This window comes from Ursus maritimus, unplaced genomic scaffold (genome assembly GCF_017311325.1).
Source record: "Ursus maritimus isolate PB19 unplaced genomic scaffold, ASM1731132v1 scaffold_30, whole genome shotgun sequence".
Classification (NCBI taxonomy): Eukaryota; Metazoa; Chordata; class Mammalia; order Carnivora; family Ursidae; genus Ursus; species Ursus maritimus.
In genome coordinates, this window is record NW_024425564.1 from 32,075,748 (window position 1) to 32,081,747 (window position 6,000).

Genomic DNA, 6,000 nt, shown 5'->3' on the forward strand with positions numbered 1-6,000 from the left:
TTTTGACACCAGGTGCAGCCTGGATAGGCCTCCTCGAGGCTGGGCTGAGGCCTCAGCCGTGTGGATGAGGTCAGCCTCGCTCTACCAGCTCAAGCAAGACAGCCAAGGGGTAGAATCAGCCAGAAAACCCTCAGAATCATGAATTAATAATCAATTGTTGTCTTAAGCCACTACCATTGGGGATGGTTTTTAAAGCCTCAAACACTAACTCACAAACCTGCAGTCAAAAGGAGGGAGAGGGGCAAGACGAAAGCCCAGAACTTGGAGATCCAATTTCAGCACTCCGCCGGGGACTGGAAAAGTGGGTCTTTTACCCAGAAGTTGAAAGAAATTGATCTAAAGGATTTTAAAGATTGGAAAGGGAGAAATCGGATCCTTTTACAGTGACTCTCAGAAGCTTTAGTTTTCACTTATTTTTACAAAATTCTTTTATCTTTGTAACTAAAGAGCTGTTATCTACCCTTTTTTTTTTTTCCGTATTTGTTCCATAGTCTCTTGCATCATAGTATGTGGCTTTTATTAAGGGCTAAGTTTTCTAGGGAAAATGTAAGATAAAACTGTTCAGGTTTATTCCTTTATTGTCTTGACATATTTATAATTCAGGGCATATGTGTTTTACCTTCTACAGGCCTGTGGCATTGAATAAAATAGCCCAGATAGCACAGGGTAACGTTTTTCATTTTTGAACTTCCCCCTGCAGGGGCTGTGCATACTCAAGTCAGGAGTTCACAACTGCTTAAAAATAAAACAAGCTATTTTTGTTGTTGTACATGACACCAAAAAATCACGCAGTGTATCCCAATGAAAACAAACGTTCACGTTTTCAATATTTGTTGTCTCAGTAGTTGTTTTGGTGAATTTCCTTCAACTCTTCATCAGCTTCTTCTGGTTTTGTACCGAGATTGATCTTTTTCAGTCCCCAAATGATTTTTTTGTTTTTTAAAGGAAGATTTAGTCTGAACGGGGATGGGGCAGCGGGTACGACAATGGTTTTGCAAGGGCAGCTGGCCGCAACTTTGAAGCCTAGCGCGATAGCCGTGGCTTCATAATGCCCCACTGGAAAAAAAAAATCCCACAGAAAAGTAAACATTTTGACAAGGATCTAGACATCAATTGGAGCTTATCCAGTATTAAACAGAAACACATGCTTTGTTCAAGGCATTTCCAGAAACAAAACCATCCTGCCTTCTTTATTTATTTTTTTTTAAAGCTCCGTCTTCTATTTATGCTATGTCATGACTAAAGGAGGCCATGAATTGGAAACAAAGGCAAATTCTCCCAAGTAGAGCCTGAAACACACCTACCCTCCCTTCCCAGTGCCCTTACCCGTGACCTTCAGGCCTGTGTTCCCACCCTCTTCTACCGTGCCCTTCCACGTGTTACTAGAAATGTACTTTGGCCAGGTATTAATTATAGGTGCCAATAATAAGGACGCTGAACATACACCCCTCCCTTTGAGGAAAGTGCTGAGAGTCAACCTTCTTTTTGGTTTTCTTTTCCACTTTATTTGAGCGGTACCTGCTGATGCTGGGGTTCCCTGTGATATGGAAACTTCCCATCCTATAAGTGGGGAGTACGCCTCCCCCTCTAAATGAAAAGTTGGAGAAGTTGGAAAAGTTACCTCATGCACCAGTGCCAGGAGAGGGTCCGTGTGCATCTTCTGGACCGTACAAGCCCTAAACACGAAGGACTATGATCTATGAGGGGGTGTAGACAACAGGGACACAAAACCGAATAGTCAAAGAGCTCTGTCAGTCCTGTGGGCCAAGGCAGCACCAAACCAAAGCCAATGCCCCCCAAACCTAGAATATTTTCCTTTGTTTTTATAGGAATTGTGCAACTAGGTACGTAACTAAGCTTTTCACTTTTCAACTCATTATACTGGTGTGGATTTGATGCCGTTCTAATTCTATTAAAAACAGAAAGCCGGAGTATTTGTAGAGTGTAGGTACAATGAGGCTCTGACAGTGTTTTGGCCAAATTTCTTTAAAGATCATTTAGTTTCTAATCACTATAAAACAATCCTCTGAGTGAGGCAGTTTTACATATTAAATTTCACAATTACCTGTTTATAAAATTTACAGGCAGTAAAATGGGAGAACATCTGTATTTTATATTTCTTTAAAATCACCGTTGTAACTGATGTTTTCAAGACCACCCACCAGAGGGATGTGGAGGTACAAAATGGTCCTAAAAATGGCTCCAGACCCACAAAGTCCTTCCATCGCTCATGCTCACCATCTTGCTCTCCGGAAGGAGCTCAAGCTCCTTGCCTCCTTTCCCAGGAATTTTCTACTCAGACAGAAACAGGTCTAAGAGGGGGCCGACCCACGTTCTTCCACTAAGAGCACCTTTTGCTGCCTGGAACTGGCCTGTGTTGCTCCTCGACAGCTATGCCGGGAACCACTGGCCCCCCTGGAGATCTCACTGTGTCATGGAAGGATGGCCATGGGTAGAAACACTCGTCCGTCATGCTACTTGACGGTAGACTGCACTGTTTGCCCTGTCCTGGGTTGGGGCGGGGCCTGTTTCTCACAGCACCCATGGGGCCACATCTCTTCAATCAAAATTCCTCAGAAAAATGAAGGCTCCCCTCTCCCCATGTCTGGTCAGACTCTCTCCGGCTGGATTTCACATTAAATTCCTCATATGTTCAGTCTGTTTTCAGGACTCCAGTCCCAATTTATTTATGAAATATCAACACCATTGGTCAGACAGCAAGTTAATGGAAACTTTACCTCCAAATTTAAAATTAACGAAATGGGATCATTCAGACGAGTTGGTACCAAATCAAGGCATCCTGGGGTACATGAAGATTCACATGGCACATGCTCACATGGACTGTTTTAGGGAAACCATTTTCAGGCTCCCAACATCCCTGTGTTCTCTTTTCTAAATTTTTCCCTCTGACAAGGCATGTATTTTGGAAGACTCAAACATTGGTCTTCCTAACTCCTCTTTCAGAATTGCCCTTATCCTGTTTTATGAAGAAAGGCATGCCTTTCACTCACCCAGAATCTTATCATTGTGCAGTGCCCCAGGGTGTGCAGATCTCTGGGATGCCAGACAAAAAGACCATTCGAAATACTGTTGTCAACGAAGCCTTCTTTGATCAAGGCACCATGAGCTCATGGTAAGTCTTCATGTCCTTTTGTCTTCTATTTCTTTCTGTTAAATGTGTAGCAAGACGAGTCACTTATTGTGGCCATCTGAATTCACATATATCGTGGAACAGAAAGGCAGTACTGGACAATTTCCATTCAGTGGCCTTGCCTTTTTTGGCTGTGCAAATGCCTGTGGAGATCTACTTCCCATGGAAAAGGCAGTATGTTTGCAGTATGGTGAGAATTAGCATGAACTCTTACAGCCTCTCATTATCCCTCTGGACTCACATGCCTCCTGTTTATTACGTCATCGCCACTCACGGGCTCTGCAATTTGAGGCAACCCTCAGTTCCCTCATCTTGAAAGTGCCATTAAAAGAGTGCCCACCGCAGAGGGCTGCAGTGAGGATTAATAGAGACAATGTCAGGAAGACATTGCAGAGAAGACCAGAACAAAATAAACGCTTAAGAAACATTTGTTTCACGGATAGGCACGCTTACGGATTTTCTTTTTGTGAAGTTATGATAGGGGAGCAACCTCAGGCAAAGCCAACTAGCCAGCTGCGGAGTGAAGAACTCAGCCTTCCCCAGAGAGAAGTCTGGCCTCTGACCTTGTTTCCTGGGAGGTAATCTCTAAGCCCTTAGAACGTTTTGTCTTAGAAAAGTTGTCAAAAAGTTGACACTGAGAGAAGTGTTTCTGTTTACCTGGAGGCCTTCGGCCAGCCAGATGGCAACAACGCCATTTGGAGGGAAAGCTTTGGGCCACACCAACAATGTGATTTATGGTGGGGTTTGCATCATGCATGAGCCGGAGGGGCTGGAGACTGAGATCAGCTGTCTGGGCAGTCAGTCATACCTAGGTGACGGAGCCCCAGTGAAATCTCTGGACAGTGAGGCTTGAGTGAGCTCCACTGCTTAGAAACACTCTATGCATATTGTCACACATCAGTGCTGGGAAAGTAAAGTGGATCATGACTCCCTGGGGAGAGGACAGCCAGAAGCTCCACATTTCATACTTTCTTTAACTCTGCTCTATATCGCCTTCCAGTTGTCTGATTTTCATCTGTATCTCTCAACTGCGATAATTCTAACAAGCAGTATAACAGTATGGCTGAAGTGTAACTGAAGGCCTTCTAGCTAATTATGGAACCCAACAATTGAACTTGCAGTTGCTGTCAGAAGTGGACGTGGTCTTGTTCTTTTCATCAAGTATGTAAATATGGCATCCCTATGTTGTACACCTGAATCTAATGCAGTATTGTATATCTACTCTTCAATAAAATAAAAAGTGGGTGTAATCTTGTGGACTCCTCTCTCTAAATTTTGCTCCTGCAAGAGGACTTTTTCTTTGTACCTGTAGACTTGATGTTTTTGTGTCGGTGAACTTGGATTTTGTGATAATTTGTTTTGGAATGCAGTAATTAATTCTTATTTTCCAAATAGGGACACATATGGAGAAGAATTACTTAATCTGATAACCAAAAAAAGAACCTGCAAGTCCTCCTGGGTTGTTGTGAAGTCCATCAATCCTAACCTCAGCCTGTGGCTCTTGGTCATCATGCAGGTCTTGCGCCTTGGGTTGCCGTCAGCACCATAGGGCGCTCAGTATGGATGAGGAACTGCGTTACTTTGGACAAGTCAGTCTCTGACTGACTTCTGTTTCTTTGGAGAACCCTGACTAATACAGGAGTGGAGGTGAGCTGGATCTAGCCTACTGAACTACTAGAGTAAAAGAAAAAAGAAAAATAGAATTCTGGGGTGGAAACAACATACAGAAAGAATGCTTTTCTATTCCCCTTAACATCACTTGTCTATTGCAATCATTCTGCTTGTGTGAAGATGATTTATCAGGAATTTATTGTTCCCAATATGCTCCCAGTAGATTGTTTTTTCATGTTCTGTAGAGGATGTTTTCTCTCTCTCTCTTTTTAAAGATTTTATTTATTTATTTGAGAGAGAGTGTGTGTGCGAGCTGGGGGTAGGGGCAGAGGGAGAAGGACAAGAAAACTTCTTGCTGAGTGTGGAGCCCAACACGGGGCTTGATCCCATAAGCCCAACCTAGATCATGACCTGAGCTGAAATCAAAGTCAGACGCCTAACCAACTGAGCCACCCAGGCACCCCTGGAAAAGATATATTCTCATAACAGCAGCCAAAGAAAATGACAACGCAGAAAACCTAGTGCAAACTTTTGGCCACAGTTTAAGGACAGCAGTAGCAAACTGCTATGAATTACTCATCATCTTGCATGTGATAAATACAATTCATGCATTATCTTACTCGGTCCCCATCCCAACAATGTATAGTAGCTATGATGTCTCCCCTTGTAAAGATGAGGAAGCTGAAGTTCAGAAGGCTTAAGAAAGGGTGGCACTTAGGTAAATCATATGAACAGAAGCAGGATGACAGCCATGCTATCAGATTCTAAAGTCCATGCTAAGGTCCACAATGGCCAAACCATGGAAGGAGCTGAGAAGTCCTTCAAACAGATGAATGGATAAAGATGTGGTTCATATATACAATGGATTACTACTCAGCCATCAGAAAGGATGAATACCCACCATTTGCATCGACATGGATGGAACTGAAGGGGATTATGCTAAGTCAAATAAGTCAAGCAGAGAGAGACAATTATCAAATGGTTTCACTCATACATGGAACATAAGGAATAGCATGGAGGACCATAGGGGAAGGGAGGGAAAACTGAATGGGAAGAAATCAGAGAGGGAGACAAACCATGAGAGACTCTGGACTCTGGGAAAGAAACTGAGGGTTTCAGAGGGGAGGGGTGTGGGGGGATGGGGTAACAGGGTGATGGGTATTAAGGAGGGCACGTAGTTGTGTTGAGCACTGTTATACGCAACTAATGAACCATTGAACACTACATCAAAAACTAAT

General features: G+C 43.3%; 1 long non-coding RNA gene across 2 annotated transcripts in view; it reads left to right on the forward strand.

The window, feature by feature from the left end:
- The window catches only part of LOC103678374, a 289,850-nt gene extending 284,768 nt beyond the window's left edge, over positions 1-5,082 (forward strand). Inside the window, exons 4-7 of one of the 2 annotated variants that reach the window (XR_572667.2) lie at positions 3,034-3,133; positions 3,624-3,729; positions 4,152-4,312; positions 4,547-5,082. This is a non-coding gene — a long non-coding RNA (uncharacterized LOC103678374). Of the gene's footprint in view, positions 1-3,033; positions 3,134-3,623; positions 4,313-4,546 lie in introns of both variants that reach the window. The other variant, XR_572666.2, reaches the window with a different exon arrangement.
- The last annotated feature ends 918 nt before the right edge of the window (positions 5,083-6,000 follow it).